The sequence below is a fragment of the Heteronotia binoei genome, chromosome 2 (genome assembly GCF_032191835.1).
Source record: "Heteronotia binoei isolate CCM8104 ecotype False Entrance Well chromosome 2, APGP_CSIRO_Hbin_v1, whole genome shotgun sequence".
Classification (NCBI taxonomy): domain Eukaryota; kingdom Metazoa; phylum Chordata; class Lepidosauria; order Squamata; family Gekkonidae; genus Heteronotia; species Heteronotia binoei.
The window spans coordinates 48170849-48186115 of record NC_083224.1 but is presented as its reverse complement, the minus strand read 5'-3'; positions in this window follow the sequence as shown (position 1 = coordinate 48186115).

The window sequence follows — 15267 nt, the reverse complement described above, 5'->3', positions numbered from 1 at the left end:
TGAGATAAAAATTGTTGCTATTCAGTTAATGGCAATAAAGTAGCCATTAGGGTAGAAAATACAACTAAACCTCTTTTAAATAGGATAGAGCAGTTATTATCTGGATCCATGGATATATGTCAGATATTTTGTCATACAGAATTTCCCCCTTCAACTTTACTTTGGAAAGGTGAGATTCTCTCTCACACCCTCCAAATCTTCCACATGCTGCTAAAATGGAGAGAAGAACCATGTGACCAGCACAGGCGATAGGAAGAAATTTGACATTCATAGAAACAGTGAAGAAAACAAGCAACCATGCCATAACTTCTTTGGGAAACAACAGCTATCTTTCTTTTCCTCACCACTTCTGTTTCTTTCAGCTTCATCTCAATATTATTTTTGTGACAAATCTCCATCCTGTTCCGTTTTCAGTATGGTGAGACTCTCAGTGTAGTCTTCCCTTTGAGCTTTGTTAAATGAGGCAGAGAAACTGGCTAATAACATGTTGTGGACAGCTAGGGGTGGCAAGATCAACATTTCAAAAAATAAGGGACATCTGGAACTGTGCCTTCTGAAATAGGAAGCATCTGTTATGTTCCATGGAACTGATTTGAAATAAGGAACATCCGTTATGTTCTCCAAGAATCTGAAATTGGGGACATCCATTATATTCTATATATTTCTGCTGTCCTAGAAATAACAGATAACTCCATGGACTGGTGCGATAGGAATAAGTAAACTCTAGCTCTATATAAACATAGATGAGAAACTGCTACTCATACCCAGAATTTGTCACTAACATCAATTGATTGAAAAGGCAACAACATGTTTCAAATCCATAAACAACCATGTTAGTATGGGTAATAATAACAATACTAACAACAGTAATAATATTAAAATGGGACTCACTGGGACTAAAATAGATGTGTGCATTGCTAATAGACATTTATGTAATCCAGTTTAACAGGACACCAGGACTGAAACCAGTCAGGGTTTCAAAATTTCCTGAAAATGTTGTGAAAAATATAGGGTATCTCCTGCCTCCCTGTTGAGAGATTCCTCCCACACACTTCCCATGAATAAGAAACCCCTTTTCTACTCACATAAAATGTGCTCTACAGAATGTTCCACAGAAGGGCTTCCCTCCTTCTTGCTCTTGCTCATGTGATATCTGAACAACAGCCTCTGAACTACATTTTTGAGCAGAACTGTAGAGGAGCTGCTCCAAGGTAACAGGTGGAGGATGTAGGTATGTGGCCATATCCTTTTATCGACCCACTGAGAAAGAGCTGACAATTTTGGGGGTGGAGCCTGTGGAGGAGTGGGGTTTGGGAGGGGAAGGATCTCAGCAGGGTATAATGCCATAGAATCCACCCTCCAAAATGGCTATTTTTCTCCAAGGAAATGATCTCTGTAGTCTGAAGATCAATTGTAGTTCCATGAAATCTCCAGGCCCCACCTGAAGGTAGGAATTACTGTAGATTGATATATGTGTTCATATTTATGAGTGTTAAGTGATTTTTCTAGACATTATTAATAATAAGCAATGTGTAATCAGTACTTCTCGTGAGTAACAGTGATTTAATGTTGGTAATTTTTCGCTTGTAACACCGTTTTTTCCCAGTCTTCTACTTTCCGTGTTCCTTTCCCTTTTTTGCCCCACCTGAAGGTAGGCAAACCTATCTCTTACACAGTCTGACAAACTACAGTGCTCTGGCCTAAACACTTTTTTTTCTTTTAAGTTTAGCTTCAAATTCTAATCCTGCCTTGTCTAGTAACGCTCTGTCTCTGAAATCCCACGATGTCCTAAACCTCCCTTTTTTTTAGTTTACTTAAACCCTACGTCAGTGAACACAGCAGATTAAATAAAGTGGTTTCCAATCCAAACCTTGAGAGCTGTTAATTAGCTTCTGTAAAATACTTTTGAGAACTTCAGTCAGGCCATTGTAAGTGCAAATTAATTATTCAGAAAGTACAAAAGGACTGAGTGTTTTACCTGTTGGCATCAGTTCAGAATCTTCTAGACAGTTTCAGCCTCAGTTTTTATTAGGGTTCTACTTGATTTTTTAAAAAAAGCAAAATCATCCATTTTACTCAGCAGTTAGAGAGTATTCAGTTTCTTTTTCTACAGGTTGTCTATCTGCAACATTTTATTGCTAGATAGAGCCATTCACCCCTCCCAGCAATAACCACATAGTGATGGCTGATGACAGAATATTATGCAGGTATCATTTGTGTCTACTGAACAGGGAAGATGGATGGTGTACACCTAGTAGGGTTAACCAACAGGCCTGGACAAGTCAGTCCCATTAACAGAGGACATATTTGGACAGTTGGAAGGTTTCATAGTACTCAGGTAAATAACATCACCTGGTAAATAACATCCCATTAAACCTCTGTTAAAGGGGAAGGGCATTTTTCTCCAGTCCAGTTGACAAACTTATGCATAAAAACACAGAAGTAAATTAGGCTAAATTCAACAGCATTTACTGCATTGTGAGCATACATGTGTTAACACAGATTCAAAAGATCAGCTATTTTCCTGATGATTTTAGAGCTGCCAGCTTAATATCAGTCTAATCCACAACAAATACTAAGTGATGATATTTTACCCACATGCCATGAAAAGTTTCAAGTGCCCATTTCCAAAAATTAAGCCTTTAATAAAGGGATGACGTTTTTGTCCCAACTAGTTGACAACTCTACTGGTGATGACTACTGGTCATAAATGCACATGCTAAAAAAAGATAATCATGTGAGATATGGTGTAAAACCATAAACCTGACCCTCACGGACAAACTAGATATGACATGAAGAGATCCATTAATAGAATTTTGCATTGTGTTTCAGGGAAGTAGCAGCCACAATTCGGCCCACACCCAGCCGTGCCGCAACAGCAGCCGTTGGTGGGGGGGTTGCCTCTCTGTCAGAGGAGAAGGCGCGTTCGTTCCGGCATCTGGGGCTTGTCAGAGGGCAGAGCGCCGGGACTATAAGAGTCCCGGCCCCATCCTAAGCACGCAGTTGCTTCTGGCTCTCGGCCCACCCACCCGCCCTTCAGCAGTACAGGTTTAACCAGGGGCCAGGTAGGAATTTTTATTAGGGGCCAGGTAGGAATTTTTTCACGCTCACCTGATTGGCTTGTGGTGAGGTGTTTTTTGCCTACCTTGTACTGCTTGTTAGAGAGGGACAGTTGGTAGTAGTTGGTTAAGTGTTGGAAGAATGAGCAAGGGGTTACGGAAGCCCAGGGGAGCACCCAGGGCACCACACCAGTTGAGTGCAAGCGATGGGCAGGAGTGGCAGATGGGCTCCACGGCTCAATGTTGCAGAATGCCGATTGTGTGATCCCTCCCCACAAGACTGGCTCTTCCTGGGTGATTATGCCAGTGTAGGGTAGGATGATCTGGCCTGGCCGGCCTGCCATGAGCCAAATCTGTGGCTCTTGTCAGGGGCAGGGTGGCTCACTCATACATGGACAAGGAAGGGTCAGGGGATGACCCCGGGGCTTGTCCGGTTTCTGGTAACCCTTGCCGTGCTAGTTACAGTTTGGTTATGTTCAATAAAAAGGCCCATTTTACCAAAGTTATGTTGTCAGTCTCTTCATTCCAACCTTGGGGGGCAAAGGCCAAGATTTGGATCTGGGCTTCAGTGTTCAAGCAAGAAATGGAACTTCTCCTCATGTCATATCACCATTCATAAATGGCCATGTACTTTCCTGGGCTGTCTTTTCATACTTCCCAAGCTAACAACAATATGGGATGGGAGGGTTGGTTTTAATTCCACAAACCCATGTGTGGGAAAGAAGGTTTAAACTTCCTCTCTCCAGGCACCACAACCCTGATCTGAACTGGGATCATGTGTGGCTTTTATTTCTGTTTTTAAAAATCTGGGAAGATCCATTCACAGGTCTCCAACATCTCATCTAGTTATCTTCTTACTCTTTGTTAAGTGTGAGTATGGCTGCAGGCTTAATTTTAATTGGAACTTTAGTTCACCAGAGTATCACATAATAAATGGAGAAGAACCACACCTCGGTACTGGAGCATCCATTAAGCATGAGGGTCCCAGGTTGAATCCTTGGCATTTCCAGTAGGAAGCAGGTTGCAGGTGATGTGAAGAACCCCAGCCAGAGACTCTGGAAAGCCATTGCCAGTGTGAGTAGACAATAGTGACTTTGGTCCAGGGTCTAATTCAATATAAGACAGCTTCATGTGTTCATATGAAATTGTAGTAAGTGCAAAGAGGTGGTTAGATGAATATGCCCTTAGAGTATGGCCCAGGGCTTTTTTTGTAGCAGGAACGCCTTTGCATAATAGGCTACACCTCCTGAGATAGCCAATCCTCCAAGAGCCTCCAAGGGCTGTTAGTACAGGCCCTACTGTAAACTCCAGGAGGATTGGCTACAGCAGGGGTGTTTAGCCTATTATGGAAAGGAGTTCTTGCTACAAAAAAAGCCCTGGTATGGCCCTATACATGTTTGCTAAAAAAAAATGTCAGTGACTTCTGTTGGAATAACTCCCTAGCAAATATGTGTAGGGTTGGAATTTGGATCTCATAAACCTCAAGCTGCTGCCTAGTTTACAGCCATAAACAGAATTATTCCATCCTAAACCCATTCCATGGATTCAGAAGAGTGTTAGCTCTGTTTAGGACTGTATGGTTATGATCTTCTGCCAGATAAATTCATTTGTGTACAAAAGAACCTCAGCCTTCTTTAAAAGTTGCATTCCATGATTATTTTGACTGTGCTGATCACCATTTTGCAGGCAACAGGAATATCTCCCCCAGTATCCTGTGAGGTTTCAGACAAAACTTGTTGAGGTGGTCCAAAGTGCTTGTAGGCAAGAAGATGCAATTTGTTCTTTCTTGCTATATGGAAAGGACATGGAGGCAAATTAAACTAACTGGGTTTTGATCAGCATTTCCCATTTGCACCAGGCGCTCTCTGAATTGAAATGTAAAAGGTCAAAGCTCCAAAAGCATTTTTCATTTCTAAAAAGGTTTGTTCACTACTATAATTTAATAGCCATGCCAAAGCTGATAAGATTTTGGAATCGGTCCATGGCGTGTATTGATGTCACAGGTCAAAAATAAAGGCTTCAATGTAATTTATTTCTCCAAGCACAGTGGAGATAATAACTCAAGCACAGAGCAATATGTTAAAACGAAATTATATTCAATAAAGATGACTTCAGCTATTCTTCTAAAACTAAGTATACTTGGCTAAATTCTTAGATAATCATTATTGCGTTGGGATAGTCTCCACGGGACATTTCCATGTCAGACAATTCCTGATGTGTTCATTTGATCTATTTTTGTGTGCACTGACTACATTTCTCAGACTTTTTCCTCCTTTTTCAGTTCAGAAAAATAATTATATTGTGCTTTCTTCTGAGGTGGCCCCATATTCTGCCTTTAGAGCAGATTGTGTGATACAGCTGAATAAAAATTCTTTTCATAAGGCCAACTCTGTTCCTACCCATTCATCAAGAATATCATCAGCTGAAATTGAGCAACTGGATTCAGAGATGGTAAAATTGGCCTTCAGCATCCACAAGCCCAATATAAACCCTTGCTGTAAGTGGTCTGCTGCATAGGAAATGGCCTGAATTACCTATCTGTTTCATCACAGATAATGACAGCACGTGTGTCTTCTTGCTGATCACAGAAACTGCTGTCAACTGCAAAAAAAACCCCCAAAACCCTCATGGGTACTTCTTCAATATGATAGCATAAACTAGGTACTGTAGTATACTGGCTATGGGCCAAACTATACATGACATTGGAGTTCCACAACTGGAAATCCAGATGTATTCTTTGGCTGTAAAAGACTTTCAGTGGATGTAATATAGACTCTGGAGAAAGGGGGAGAGAACTCTTTCCTCTCCTGCACCATTTCCACAGTACCCCCACAGATGCTTTTAAGATGCAGAAGAGGGGGACACAATATCCATATTGTAATTTTTCCTTCGTATTAGATCTTGAAGCACCCAGGAGTTAATTGGCTAAAAGTGAACAGATTGAAACTAAACTTTGACTGTCTTGAAGGACATTGTTCTCCCCTCTTTTGATGACATACAACTGACCCCTGCTGACTTTGTTAAAAGTCTTGGGGTTATCCTGGATCCAACTTTATTAATAGAGAAGCAAGTTAATGCAGCTGTAAAAAAACAACAACACTCTATCAACTCAACCTAGCCCATAAGATGCCCTCTTACCTAGATATGGCTGATTCGTCAATCTGGATCCATGCCACAGGAACATTGAGACTGGATAACTGTAATGCACCTGTACATTGGTCTCTCATCAAAATCAGTTGAAAAACTTCAGTTGGTGCAGAATGCCAGAGTTCAGCTATTATTGGGAGCTAGATGGGACATGCATATTACTCCCATTCCGCAGATACTCCTTTGGCTGCCCATGTGTCACCAGGCTATCACCTACAAAGCCCTTCATGGCCTTGGTCCTTCTTGTTTGGGGAATTGCCTTTCCCCCATGTTTCACCATGGCAGCTTCTCTCAGGTACCACTGCAGGAGCAGACCAGCAAATGGGTTAAATCAGCAATGGCTCTTACATGTGCTTTTTCTTTTGTGGCTTCCACTTTGTGGAATGTCCTGCCTGAGAAGGTCAGGGAGGCTCCCACTCTCCCGGCTCTCTGCAAATTATGCAAGACTGAATTATGCAAGAGGGCTTTTCCAAACAGGTAATAGGGTTGCACTGTACAAAACAGTTCTCAAGCTTACTTGGATAAATGATTAGAAATTAATCTATACAGTTGTGTATAGCTTATTTTAAGTAGGATCCTATTATTTCATACCATTTACTGTGTCATGTTAATATTTTTACTGTGCTTCTGTTCTTTTTGGTTGGTTCCAGACTTCTAAAATCCTAATGCATGTCCTGTCTTCTTGCTTGTATTGAGCAACTCTGTGTAATCCACCTTGAGCCCCTGTGAGAAAGGTGGACTACAAATAACAAAACTAAATGAATAAGCAGTGCTTTACAAAGTGATGTTAGAAGGAGAGGTCTCTGATTTGAGGAAAATGGAACTGAAATTTTGGCAGAAATTTTGACAGCAAGCAAGCAACTGATATGAGCAAATGCTTAAGCTTTGTTTCAGATAAGGACTAGTATGACATTTTTATACCTTCTAAATCCATTGAAATCAATGGGCTTAGAAATGTGTAACTCCATTTAGGATTCCACTGTAAATACTATAGACTTCGACTTGGTTGGCAATTGCAGGATTTAGGTTATTTAGCTGTAATTCTATACTTCATTGTTTGGAAGTAAATTGTTGTACAAACTATTTGATTATACAAATAGATTGATCATCTCAGTTGTATGTTCATAATCATAATAACTGCATTAGCAAAATGTCTCTGATATTGTACCAGCTATCCTGTTACTCATGGTCTATGTGTACTATTCAAAGTCTCACATATACAGGAAATTCCCTTCTACTGAGTGAAATAAAATAGTTTCTATACATGCACAGAAATGATCATACTCTGTATGTAGCACACAGTGCAGTCCTAAGCAGAGTTACACCCTTTTAAGACCATTAACTTTAATAGACTTAGAAGGGTTTGCTTCAGATTGCACAGCTGCTGCCCCAAGAACAAATTTTTTTGGTTCCGTGTCACTATTATAGCCTACATATTTATATAGCATTGAACTTTCACATGCAAAATGCCTCTCACCCCTTTGTTACCATTCTGCTGGTCCATGAATTCTAGTGTTCATAAGTAGACATGTTTGAACACCCACTGGTTCAGCTCACACCCTGTTCAGCAATCATGAATAAGGAGCCCTTTTTAAAATTAGTTTGACTGTTCATTGACTGGTTCATGGCTGTTTGACAGGCTGTTTCACAGTGCAGTATAATGCAACTGGCTTTTCCTACAGCCACAGCTGTCTTTGCTGTGCCAGTAAAAGGCTATTTAAGGGAGGTTTCAATCAGCCCTGTGCTATTGTGATCTGAAATTCCACAAATATATTTCTACAATTGCTGAAGTCCCAGCTTTCATTTTGTAAAATAAGTCTCTTGTCCTTTCTATTGAAGTTATAAAGTGAAAGGTATAGATAGTTGCTTTTCCTCATATTCAAAAAATGCTAAAGATGTAGGGCTAGAGATGTAGGGGTTTTTAACGGAAAAATATGAAAGCTGGAACTTCAGCGATTGTGGCAATACGTTTGAAGAATTTTTGATCGCAATTGCCATGAAAAGAGAAAACAAATTAGAAGCTTTCTGATAGCACAGCAGACCGAAAATGCAGGGAACTGGTGGTTCACTCTGTATATGCCCCCATAGATAGATAAAAATCTCCTAATAAATTAAAAAAAACCCTACATATTTAAATTAGTCATATGTTGTTTTAAAACAAATCTTACTTTTTGATGTTCATCCTACTTTAATGACTGTCAGTCAGCTTGGGTCATCAGGGTTGGGAGGGAGGGCGTGGTTTGGGAGGGAGAGAATGCAAACCTGTTGGAAGTTGTTCACCGCCAGTCAGACAGGGTAGGGTGATTGCCTTCCATCTTAGTCAAACATGCTAAGTTCAATTGTTGAACACATTTGACATGAAATTCATGGTATCTATGCTCCTAAGCAGAATTATATCCTTCTAAGCTCATTAACTTAGAAGGCTGTAACTTTGCTCAGAACTGCAATTTTTTTTTTTTGGTCATATCCTTCGTCCAAAGAAGTCACGACATCACCTTATCTTCATCCCCTCCCCCTTTATGTTCTCACAGAAAATATGCTTGAAAATAAAGACTCACAACATGGTTTGCCAAGGAAAAGGGGGATAACAAAATGGAATTTTTTTAGTCAAAGGCTGAAAAAATTGGTGTCATTTGAATTTATGCTGAGATGTTGGACTGGATCTGGAAAGAAAAATGCAGGCCTGCTGACAGTAGGAATCTTCTAAACTTTTGGGGGAGCATTTTGAACAGAATCCACAGGGGCTGTCAAAATTCTGTTGGAAAGCTTTTTTTTAATGAATGTGTTAGCTGGGCAGATATATTGGAGCCAGCCTTCATGGAACTTCCAGGAGAAGAAGGAAACAGTGCATGAAGTAAACATATGGATGGGTATAAAGGAAAGAATGAAGTGATATATATCTGAAAAGAAAAAGAGCCCCAAGGGGTAGGGGAAATGTTGAGAGAAACAAGCCAATAAACAAAGCTGGGGGTGGGGGGGATAACTGGGTAGAAAGTAGGTCAGCTGAGAAGTTTCAAAGGCGTTTGTATGCAAATAGAAGGGAAGCAGGACAAGGTGGAATGAAAATGAATGATACTATATGGGCAAAGCACACAAAGAGGATCACAATATGTGGAGTCAACAAGCCCTGCTGTGGCAGCAGTGTACTGTTGGGACTCATACAGTGAGCTGTAGGCAGATGTGAGGATCAAATGTGCAACTGGGCATACTAAATCCCAGTGTTCTGGGAGTCATAGAAATAACAAACACCAAGCATAAGTACTTAAAAGCATGAGCAGAAGGCCAAAATTTCCCAGATCACAACATAGAACAACGGTCCATTCTCTAGTTCATGGGAGCATAATGATCTCTGTCCCTCAGGCTAATATAAGCTAGCATAGTGTATATTGTACTGCAGAAATATTGCAATTAATTTAAATTAGTTTTGTAATTTTTGCTTCTGATTAGGGTTCCCATGTCCATTTGAGACACCAGTGAGGTGGAAGGGGGGGATGTTCCGGGAGCCAGAAGCATCGCCCCTGAAATGCTAGTGTCACCAGAAGTGATATCATGCACTGTGCCTACATCACCCAAAAGTGTCATGAGCATATCAAGGGCACACTCTGGGGTTTGTTTTGGGGGGGGGGGGGGCTTGTGGGTTTTTTTTTTTGCAAAAGTCAATGGTAAAATCACCCTCAAATCATAGAGTTTTGCCCCAAAACCAGAGAATTGTCCCTGTCGTGCCCACATCACTTTTGGGTGCCATAGGCATGGCACACAACATTGCTGTTGGGGAGAATTCCCTCTGTGAGGCCAGCTGGATGGTGGTGGGCAGGAGTCCACAAAACCAGGAGATCCCCCACCCCCAACTGAGGAATGGCAAGCCTACTCCTCATTAAGCCCATAGCCAGAGTTTATATTGGCACAATAGAAATAGGAAGTTGATCCTGATCTGGGTATCCCAGTCAGAGGACACAGTGATGTGGTTGATAAGATGACAGGAGAGTCATTGACCAAGATCCAAAAAGTTTAGCAAGGAGGTGATGTTAGACAAATTGCCCTCAAAAGAGGTATGGAGAAATTTAATTCAGTGGGCAAAAATGGCCAATTAGTATGGGGTTGATAACTTGTGTATACAGGAGCCAGTCCTACAAAGGAGTTCCCTTAAATAATGAGATTTTTAAAGCTAAAATAGACTTTTCGTAGAAAACACTCACGTGCACAAGGAAACACAAGTATTCAACACACATACAGATCTAGGAAAAGTAGGTAGGAGATCGATAGGGATGTTTGCATGAGCAGGAAAATGATGAGGGGCAATACTTTACCTCTTGATGACAAAAGAAGGATGATTCTTCAATGAAGACAGGAAGGGAAGGGGGAGCAAGAGATGACCAGCATCACTTACAATAGTGGACACAAAACTGATCAGGAATTGGGGATGGCTCTGGCAGCAAGGTAGGGGTACCATCAGAGACACACCTGAATGGCCAAAAAGCTGGCCTTTTATAGCCAATTTCGTATTCCAATGCAGGGTCTCGTGATGAGCTACACCTACCCAGAAATGGCTCCCAGGAAATAGGGGGGGGGGGAGAATTTGATGAGCAATGATGGGCCATGAGGTGCAGACCATCTTTTGTTTTTACTCAAATTTTATTATAGACTCATTACCATTACTACCTGTTCCAACAGGTAGGTGTACCATAATAACAAATCAAAAACAACACAATTTAAAGATATTTCAAGTGTTACCATTCCACACCACTTAATATATATATATATTTATGTCTATTTATATTTTCTATATTTTTATAGCAGAGGAATAATAAAGCTTAGCAATGCTAATTTCCCTAACTGCTTTTTTAAAAAAAAAAACTTAATGCCACGCGCATTCAATATAGCTTCTTATCTTCCTTCTCTTGATTATTCCTTCTACTCTCAAAAAAAATCCATAAAGAATAAATTGTAACAATATATCTCAGTCCCTGGAGACCTTAAAGTTTAAGGTCAAAAAGAAAAAAAGAAAAGAAACTCCTTCTTCTTCTTCTTCTTCACCTGGACTGAATTAAACAAGGAGGGAAATTACCCAGGTGCTCTCACCATCTGTCCCCACCCAGCTCTTAGTTCTGAAAGAAAAATCAATACTTATAAATTATAAGTTTCTTCAGCTTTTCCCTTTTCTTGTTTCTTCAATTTCTTTTAAATAGAGTCCATATTTTCTTCCAAATTAACATAGACTTCCTCAGTACATTCACGGGTTGTCCTTGGAGGGATGAGAGGAGAGCATTCCTTTCCCTTATTAACTCTTGATATAGGAGAGGAGGGAGTTAACTTGGATATTAGTATCTCACCAGAGGCTGCGTCATATGCTGTAAACGAAGTGGAGCCTTTTTGGACACATAGTTTGCCTGATTGTAGCCATTTATATTTAATTTTTAAGTCCCGCAATTTGGCAGTTGTGTCCTTAAGGTCTCTTCTGATTCTTAAAAATTCAGGAGGGAGATCCGGAAACACCTGAATCTTTAACCCCTGGTAGTCCAGGCCTCCTCTCTCCCTAGCCTCTGCAAAGACTCTTTGCCTCATTCAATAATCCTTAAACTGCACCACAATATCTCTGGTATAAGACAAACTGTCTTCACATACCTTGCCTACACGATATGCTTTTTGGATGAGTGGAAGAACCTTGATCTCCAGGTGGATTACTTCAGCAAGCCAATTTGCCATGAATATATATAAGTCCATTTCTGCTTCCACATCCGATTTAAAGCCTCTAAATTTTAGGCACAGCTCCCGGCTACGAAAATCCACTGTTAAAACCCGTTCCCTCATCCATACATCTGCTGTTATCTCTTGAGCTTTTTTTAACGCTTCTTGCGCCGTTTGGGTTGCTTGCTTACAAGAATTCTCTAATTCATCCAGACGCTGACACATTGGTTGAAGCATAGAAGTTATGTCCTCTCGTATTTCTTCTCTTAGTTTAGACATTGCCTGAAACAATAAATTCACCGTGAGAGGACTTTCTGCAGGTGGTTCCTCACATCTCTCCAAGCTTGCGTGGGAGGTGGAAGGCAGTTCCAAGAAATTAGTTAAAGGCTGAAAGCTTTCTTCCTTCTGCTTGGTCTTTTTCACCCCTTTCGGAGGCATCTTTCAAAAGTTCAAAAATATAATTTAAAGAGGTAAAAAAAAAATATAACTTTGGAGGCAGCTGGGAGAGCGTTAGTCAAAGGCTCCTGTCCGGATATTGGTCAAAGCCACTCCCCCCGCAGACCATCTTTTACATAAAGAAATTGGAATAGTCAGTCTGGGGCTGACTGTTCACTATTGTAACACCTTTGGAGGGGACAATGAGAAACAAAAGAGGGTAGATGGGTTGCATGATGTAGCTGATGACCCACAATCTTTTCCAATGATGTTCTATTGAGCTGGAAGTTAGTCTTGATGACTAACTTGTCCAGAGAAGATGATGTTACAGCAGTCCATTGTTGACAGCTATGCTTTCGCATCTACATTTCCAAAGTGTTGGTAGGACTCTGGAATGCAGTGTGTGCAGAAGAAACCTCTGCATGGCGGTTTGCAGGGAGAGTGTTGTCTTCTAAGAACATCTTGGGAACATGGCTTCTGTCAGGGCTGCTTCTGGCTAGAATTGTCAGCCCATGACTGTCAACCACTGGGAGATTCAGGATTGGGGTGGGGGCAACATCCTGAGCATAGCTACTTCACTTATGGGGAAAACCCAGAAGCTTGGAGTAGGATAGCTCTCAGAATCACTAGAATTTTTCTATTAAATATTAGTGTCATCTGTGCAACCACAATACTTCTGGGGGAAACCTGGATGTGATGTAAGGTGGTTTTGGAATTGCTGAAAATGCTGTGATAAAAGAGGGGGGGCAGTGGCAGTCCTAATATTGGGCTCATATAAATTATACAATTCTGACCTGAGCTTTGTCTAAAATTACCTGCTTATTCAATGTGGAGTTTTAATCCCAGTCTTTCTGTCCCAAATACAGCATTGTTTGCTCAGAGAACACTAGTGTGGATTGAATTTACAAAAAAAAAAATGTCACTCTGTGATTTTGAAAATCTTCACCTTTAGGATTCCTCATCCCAGCACTAGATTTTAAAAAACAATTAGCTTCCTTTTCTTCTTTCCTTTTTTCGAAATCAAAATAAAGCTATTGAATCTCCACAGGGCACAAAATGAAAATGTTTATTTGCTTCATAAACCCTCTCTAAGAGAGACAGAATCTGGAAACATACTAATTCTGTGGCAATTTAAAAATACCCAAGGTGCCTTGCACTGTGACCAAGATGTGGCCAATAAACTTTCTATTGTTAAATGTTCTCGTTTAGCCAGTATATTTTGATAACCCCCCTTCCTAATGCCACAGGTATGTGGATCTGAAAAACTAAAGCTTTGCTTTATCTTTTATAAAAGTATACTTAATGAAAGTTTAATGTAGAAACTGTAAATTCGCAAGCAGCTGGATGTGGTTTTAAGTTCCCTTGACATCTTTTGTTTAATACATGGACATATAAAAGTTGTTCCTCAGCCCACTAATGAGCAATAGGGGACACAAAACCATTTTAAAAACCACGAACAAGGCACCATGACAAGAGAAAGCCATAAAGACTGCTGGAGCAGGAAACACTCTCCGTATCAGGTAGCAGTTTATAGCGCAGAATGTTGGATCACTTTAAGGCAGGATTTGCTATTAGTGTCTTATGATTTTGATAAAACAGGGAAGCTCCATGACTAGAGTGGCCAAGGCTGTAACAGAAACAAAACTTTTAGGAATCAGTTGCACTGGTGCTAGGAAATGGAATAAAAACTGTCCTCTCTATGAGATATTATGATGTGAGACAGCTAGGCTGGGCAATATGTGATGGCATGGTAATCTAAGTGCTGTTGAGTTATCTGCTTATAGAATGTTTTAATTGTATTTTATTGTTTTATCATATGTTGTACTCTGCCCTGAGCCCTATGGGGAATGGGTGGATTAGAAATATACTAAAATAAATAAATAAATAAATAATTGTGAAAATAGATCCAATTTTTCTTGTTTGTGTGTAGCCAGTGAAACTAAGTCCCAAATGTTTCTATACTAATCAATAGATGGATTGTTGTGGGTTAGGGATGGGAAGGGTTGTAAGTCTGTTTTTGAAGTTTATTTGCTGGCTTATTTTGCAACTCTAACACAAATTTTTGCTGATAAAAATATAGTGAGAGCCTTAATTATAAAAAAGGCCAAAAATAATTAATGGCCATCAAGCTGCCAAGAAAGTGGCTACAGACTGCCCCATTTACACTTTTGGGCCACAGGAAATTTTATTTCAATATTTTTACCCTTCCTTTCTTCCCAATTGGATCCCAAACCAGCTTACAGAGTACAAAACGTTAAAATATAATTTATTAAGGTACATTTAAATGAACAAACAGAAAACACACAAAAACAAACAATACACAACACTATACAATAGAAGTCTCAGGCTATGAGACATTGACAAAGAGCTAAGAGCCCTTTGTGTCAATCAAATAGTTCTACATCTGTCAAGGCTCTCTCTGTCTCTGTCTGTCTCTGTCTCTCTTTCTATATATATATCCCTGACAGGTGTAGAACTATTTAGAACTATAAGATTTTATATATATATATATATATATATATATATATATATATATATATATATATATATATATATACACACACACACACACGCACACACACCATGTATATATGAGGTACTTTAGTATATGGGATCTTTAGCCTATACCAAGGTCCAGAATAAGATTAGCATTCAGAAAAACAAGGGTGAAAAGACTCTTAAGCAGAAGGGGGTTTATTTAAAAGTCAAATTGAACTAAGGAAAAATGTCAAGTATATGCAACACAAAATCTTTCCATAGCAAAACTGCCCACCTACTGGGAAATAAAACTAAAATTGCAGGGAGAGACATTCAGGCTTGCTCTTGGAGAAATGTGGGGTTGTCTTCAGCAGCCATTGAGCAGCCTCATGAGCTGAAATAGACTAGGCAGGGGAAGGAGATTGGGAGAAAGGTCTGTGAAGCAGAGAAGTGAGAGATAACC